The sequence below is a fragment of the Trichosurus vulpecula genome, chromosome 4 (assembly GCF_011100635.1).
Source record: "Trichosurus vulpecula isolate mTriVul1 chromosome 4, mTriVul1.pri, whole genome shotgun sequence".
In the NCBI taxonomy this organism is placed as follows: Eukaryota; Metazoa; Chordata; class Mammalia; order Diprotodontia; family Phalangeridae; genus Trichosurus; species Trichosurus vulpecula.
In genome coordinates, this window is record NC_050576.1 from 14,469,371 (window position 1) to 14,476,058 (window position 6,688).

Here is a 6,688-nt window from a genome sequence, read left to right on the forward strand (position 1 = left end):
TTTCGAACCTTGGGAGGCCCAGGCAATGAATGCAAATGAGGGGATTAGGCCAGAGGGGGCACTACCCTGATCAGTGAAAGTTATGTAAGAACAAAACATCAATAAAAATTCATCTTTAGAAGCATCCGCTTTTAAAAGTGCCTTCGTAATCTAAAGGAGAGGTACCATGGTGTGGGATTTGGTCAGTACGAGGGTACTGGGTAAAGAAGCCTAGGAAAGGGTGATACCGGGAGGTAGGAGAGAGACACAGAAAAGGAGGGAGACTGGAGAATCTCAAAGAAAAATCTAAATAACTAATTATGCTTAACTTCCCAGACATCTTTTCAACAGCTCCCTTTTGTGTACCCTCTATAACCACTCTCACCACTCCCTCCATTCCCCTCATACATATCTTCCAATTCTGGAACCATAATCACATCAAATCAATACTACCTTGGCTACCAGAAAGGGTGTGGCAGTATACTCTGCTATGGTTCCCTTCTCCAACTTGTAACTTTCTCATCAAAATACCAGTCCCAGGCCACCACTCCCCTGTGTGTGTCTTCTTCTCTTAAAGAAGTAATACAGGGACAGTCTCAAGGTCACCCTGAAGAACTGTGGAATTGATTGAGACATAGGAGACATTGCTAATGCCAGCCTGCGTGCCTAACTTAAAGAAGGCACTGTGCTCTGTGAGCAAAGCAGAATCGCAGTAGCTCAAAAGAAATTTGAGATGCACCAATTTAGAGACATCTCTCCTCTAAATGTTCATGTGAACTATTTGTACCCGACCTGTGGTAGGGCCTTCTGAGCTCATATTAGTCTGATCAGCCACATTTGGACACACTGAGCCTTGCCCCTGACATAGTGACATTATTTTGCCCCTCTTCAAGTTTGAAAGATAATAAAGTTTTATCCTATGAAAAATACAAACACCTTGAGGGCAGGGACTGTCTTTTATTTTGTACTTTGATCTCCAATCCTTACCGCACTGCTTGACATATAGTAAGTGTTTAATAAATGCTTTGTTATTCATTCACACATTCATTCAATCAGCTAGCAGTTGTCAGACCTGACTCCAAGCTAGTTCAGTGATTTCTTTTTCATAAACTACCTCAGATTTATAATCTTACGAAGGATCAGATATTTAGAGCTAGATAGGACCTCAGAGACCATGAGTGCAACCATCTTATTTTATAGACAAGAAAACTCAGGCCCAGGGAGATTGAATGACTCTATCAGTTTGTTGTTGTCCAGTTGTTTCAGTCCCATCTGACTCTTTGTGACCCCATTTGGGGTTTCCTTGGCAAAGACACTGGAGTATTTTGCCATTTTCTTCTCCAGTCAGTTTTACAGATGAGAAAACTGAGGTAGACACTGTTAAGTGACTTGCCAGAGTTCAAATCCAGCCTCAGACACTAGCAGTGTGACCTTCAACAAGTCACTTAACCCCAGTTGCTAGAGACAGAGAGGGACAGAGAGAGAGAGAGAGAGAGAGAGAGAGAGAGAGAGAGAGAGAGAGAGGGAGGGAGGGAGGGAGAGGGAGAGAAACTCAGGCAGTGAGGAAGGCCCGATTGATCATTTAATCATAGAGCTGAGATGGTGGAGCTCCTAAGTGGTAGAGGTGGGATTCACAACCGGAAGCTTGACCTCCAACCCAGGCATGAGGACAGATGGTCCTGCACAAGCCCCACTGTTTGTTGGTAATGTCTCCAAGGTAGGGGCCATGTTGCAGAATCCTAGATTTCATGCCAGAAGAGACTTCAAGGCCTGCTCTTTAACTCTACGATGCTTCTCACTTTCGTGACATGTGGAATACTTGAAGAAATCCAGGACATGTTGCCCGGAGAAGACTCAGCAGAGATAGAAATGCTGTTTTCGAGTAATGCTAAACCTTAAAGGCATTACTCTAAATTAAGTCTGCATTTGGAATAAAGGTACAGGGGCAGAAAGACATGCATGATCTAAGTAACTATGCTATTGGTGGCTTCTGGTGCATGTAGAGATCATTTGGTCTGTTAGGCAATTTCTTTTTCAAGAGTATTTTGCCAAAGAGCAGTAATTTCCAGAAGACTGATGTTAGGACACGCTTCTTTCCCCTCAGCCGAGAGATGGTATATTATATGTACACTAGGTGGTGCCATGGGGCACAGAGCGCTAAGCCTGGAGTTGGGAAGACTCCTCTTTCTGAGTTCAAATCCAGCCTCAGACATTTACTAGCTGTGTGACCCTGGGCAAGTCACTTCACCCTGTTTGCCTCAGTTTTCTTATCTATAAAATGAGCTGGAGAAGAAAATGGTAAACCACTCCAGCATGTTTTTCAAGAAAACCCCAAATAGGGTCACGAAGAGTTGGATGTGACTAAACAACAACCAGAGCAAATACTGCAGGTGTGAACTCTTCCCTCTTGTGTCATTCGCTATGTTAGACAGTTTTACTGACCATCGAGTTCAACCCCTTCATTTTACAGAGGAGGAAGATGAGGCCCACAGAGCTGAAGTGATTCCCAGGAGCCACACCAGGGTCGTTCCAGAGGGTCATCATTTAAACTTGGCTCCTCTCACTTTGGAGATGGTGCACCTGGAAATGAAACCCTCCTGCCAAGCCAATGATGATGAGAAAATCCATTTGAGAGTAGGAAGGGGAACTTTAAAAATCGAAGTAATGAAATAACTGAACAGAAATGGCGAGTGCCTGGGACCCGGTTCTTCAGGCACTAGAGGCAAATATCCTTAGCAGTTCCATAGTTCAAAGAGCCCTGAAGTCAATGTGTGTTTCACCTATGGGAGGGTTCCAGTAGCAACATCAAGGTAGAGGAAATGAGGTCTGGGCTCTGATGCTATCTCTCATTTAGGAGAATTCAAGCAAACTCAATGTAAACAACCCAGAGCTGCCTCTTCCGAGTGGGTTAGGGTTGGTGGAGAGGAGATATCTGATCAAGATGGTAGAAAGAAAAAAAAACCCAGTGGCCAGCATTTCCTGAAGAGATTCTCCTCTTCATTGCTCCAGGTCTCTAGCTGCCTGCATGAGAATTGCAAAGTGGTTCAGCCATTGAAAGAGAGCTTTTCAGTCTTCACCTAAAATCCTGGAAACACCTGCCTATAGACATAAACATGATGGAGAAGGATAGTGGAAGAGAGGCAAAATGTGATGCTCAATAAATAATTTCCAGTCTTCACAAAAATGACCCCATTGGTTAAGAAATATGAACAAAGAGTTTTCATTTCTTTTTCAATTTTCGTTTTAATATTTTTATTAATAACTTGTTTTTGTATCAGCTTTGTTTTTCGAGATACACCCCTTCCCATTCCAACAGATTTCAAATGAAGAAATTAAAGCTATCAATTGTGGTATAAAAATTTTCTCATCCGTTAATAATAAGGGAAATACAAATTAAAACAATTCTAAGGTTTCACTTGACACAGCACATCTTCAATGGTGGGGAAAAATAAGAGTACTGGAAGAGATGTAGAAAGACAGGCACACATACATTGTTAGTGGATCTGTGAATTGGCCAAACAAATTTGATAAACAAGTTTGATTTTTTCACTTTTAGCAGGGCAAGTCAGGGAAACCTCTTTTGAAATGGGGTACCTTTCATGCTGCTGGACATGAGCTTTGGTCCCTTATTGGTCTAGGCACTGTCGGAAGTACCAGAACAACTTAATGAAGTTATGGCCTAGGACAGGAGCTCTTAACCTGGGAATTTAGGGGACAGGAAAGGTCTATAAACTCAGATGGAAAAAATATATCTTTATTTTCATTAACTTCTAGCTGAAATTTAGCATCAGAGGAGAGGAAATGGAGTCACAGAGTCCAAATGGCTTTTCAAGCGGCTCATCTGATAAATAGGATGAGTGCTTGTGGGAATGGCAGGATCAAGTGAATATTTTTCAAGGACAGGGGTGATGGGCATGTTTTTAGGCAGTACTGAAGGAGCCAGTAGATATGGAGAGATTGTAGAAGACGGAGAGAGAAAATTTGATAGAGGGGACAATCTACTGAAAAGATGAGAAGGGAGATCAAGGGAATATGAATCTAGGCCAATTGAGGCTCAAAGTAAAGACAAAACTCTCAAACAGAGCTCTCTGTAAGCGCGCTTTGACTTCAGGGCTCTGTTTTGAGAAGGAGTGTTGTCTCTAGCTAGAAGCAGCTGAGTGAATCAGTGGCTAGAGTAGCAGACCTGCAGTCAGAAAGATCTGAGTTCCAATTCAGCTTCATTTAATAGTTGTGTGAGCCTGGGCCAATACTTAGCATCTCTTAGCTTTAGTGTGTATAACATGAATGTAATAGTAGCAGGCTTATAAGAATCAGATGAGATAACATGTGTAAAGTGCTTGGCACAGTGCCTGGCACGTAGCAGGCTTGTTAATAAACGCTTGTCTCTTTCCTTCCCCTCCCTGGAGCTAAGGCCTGATGGCTACTTGTCGGATATATTATAGGGAAGATTCTAGCTCAGGTACAGATGCTGGCCTCTGACATCCCTTCAATTCAGATGGTGAATATGTAAAAGAAAAAAGAAAGACTGATGAATTATGCAGGGAATAAGGGGAAAAAGCATTGGGAAGGGGCAACAAAACAAATAGTTGTTGTTCAGTCATGTCCAGCTGTCTATACCACCCATGAGGTTTGCTAAGCAAAGATACTATAGTGTTTTGCCATTTTTTCCTCCAGTGGATTAAGGCAAATAGAGGTCAAGTGACTTGCCCAGGGTCACACAGTTAGTGAATGCCTGAGACTGAATTTGAACTCAGATCTTTCTGACTCCAGACCTAGCATTCTAACCACTGAGCCACCTCACTACCTCCAGCCAGTAATATCAAATATTATCCCCCCTAGACAATTTTACCCTGAAACCATTTGTTAGATGAACAACTCCTCCTGAATTTGCAGCAGGGAGAAGCAAATGTTACTAAAGACGAAAGAAAGAAGCTGCAAGGAGCTTTGGAAGGGTGTTGGGACAAGACTGGTCAACCACAAAGGTGTTGAGTATCCTTTGTTGTTTGGTTGTATCTGACTCTTCATGACCCCATTTGAGGTTTTCTTGGCAAAGATACTGGAGTAGTTTGCCATTTCCTTCTCCAGTTCATTTTACAAATGAGGAAACTGAGGCAAACAGGGTTAAGTGATTTTCACAGGGTCACACAGCAAATGAGTGTCTGAGGCTGGATTTGAACTCAGGAAGATGAGTCTTCCTGATTCTCAACCCAGTGCTCTGTCCACCTCACTGCCCCACTGAGTGTCCTGGACAGGAGCTAATGATAGAAGAGGGAGGAGCTTAGACACATAGAATTTATAGTAGGAAGAGACCTTAGAGGTCAATTAGTCCAATCCCTTCAACTAGAAACCAGCAGATAAACAGTTTGGGTGACAGAGAGAGCTCTGGTCTGACTTCTAGCATTGGCTTGTCTACTGAGTGGTCTTTCCCCATTACCTTGGACAGCAAATTTTGCTTAGACTCCTAGTCTGGAAGACTTCTGTTTGAATCCTCCCTTAGACATCTACTAGCTTCGTGAACCCAGCCAAGCTGCTTCACCGCTACCTGCCTTAATTTCCCCATCTGTAAAATGGGGCAATAATAGCACCTCCCTTCCAGGGTTGTTGTTGAGATCAAACGAGATAATGTTATAAATGTTATTCTGTCACTTAACCTCTTTCCAAATCTGTAAAATGGGAATCACTCACCTTACAAGGTTGTTGTGAGGACCAGCTGAGATAACGTATCTCAAGTATTGTATAAAACTTAGAGCCTGCAAAAGTACGTTATCTTCCAGAAAGCCATTTAATTTCCCTGGGCCTTATCTGTAAAATGAGAAGGTTGAATTAGATGAGTCTTTATAGTCAGGAACTGGGCCGGGGCGCGGGGGACCTGACCTCTACTACATATGCGACCTTGGACAAGTCACTTAACCTCCTGAGCCTCAATTGCTCTATCTGTCAAATGAGGTGGTTCTACCAGATGGTCTCTGAGACCCCTTGCAATGTGGGAGCTACGATCCTATGGAACAGTGGGGTTTATTCCCTTCCCAGAAGGATGCTGAGCTACCTTCCAATTTTCCACCTCCCTGATGACCTGGGCTCCTTCTAGCTATGACTTCCTTGGGGGAATCATCTCTTAGTCTCAGTATCCTCATCTGTAAGAACTCTTGTGAAGCTTAAATGATATAATGAAGGCTTTGAAAAACTCCAAATGCAACAGGAAAATCAGCTGCACACATTAGGAAAGCTTAGGAGGGTGCTGTCTTTGCAAACTCACCTCCTGCTTTGGCAGAGTCACTACCTCATTAATACCCCACTCTTCACTTACTGAGTTGCTTAATGGGTCCCAGAGGGCCATTAAAAGTCCCGTGATACAGGCCTGCCTTATAGGTTCCCTCTGCCTCTGCCATCAGTTTCATTGGCTCCCGGTGGGATGACAGGAGCATCTTGTGGGATGGTGTGACATTGGCTGGAAGGCTGACTAAGCATATGCTGAGTATAGGCTCCTTGGTCATCACAAACACTTGGAACTCTCCTAAGGGCTCAAGGAATGCCTTTAGGAAAGCAAAGTCATCTTCTGTGCCACAACAAAGGGAATTCATTACCAAGTGCACTACAATTTATGAGAGTTCTCTTGGAGGAACATCCCCACCTCCCACAAGCATCTTTCATCTTTCAGCCCAGCACAAGGCAAAGGCAGGTAGGATGATAAAGGTCTTCCCCCTCTATA